The following is a 343-nucleotide window of genomic DNA, read 5'->3' on the forward strand; positions in this document are numbered from 1 at the left end:
GTTCTCATTTTCACCCCCAAAAGGGTTCATTTACTGCAACTGACCTCTGTGTCTGCTCTCCTGACTGCCTCCTGGACTTTACCTGGGAGGTTGTGGAGGATCTGCATGGGGGTGATCACTTTCCCATCCTCCTAACTACAGTGGTATCTAGTCCTTGTTCCCGTCTACCGAGGTGGAGGTTGGATAAGGCAGCCTGATCCCTTTCCTCTCCTTTGATTTCTGTTAATGCCACAGTTGAAGACTTTCCACATATAGCTGAGGCTGTTTCTTTCTTTACCTCAGCCCTGCATCCTACTGCTCTTCATGCTGTTCCTAAAACCTCTGGCACGTATCACTATAGACC

This window comes from Coenobita brevimanus, chromosome 8 (genome assembly GCF_032717465.1).
Source record: "Coenobita brevimanus isolate Jiangsu-jjx chromosome 8, ASM3271746v2, whole genome shotgun sequence".
NCBI classification, from domain to species: domain Eukaryota; kingdom Metazoa; phylum Arthropoda; class Malacostraca; order Decapoda; family Coenobitidae; genus Coenobita; species Coenobita brevimanus.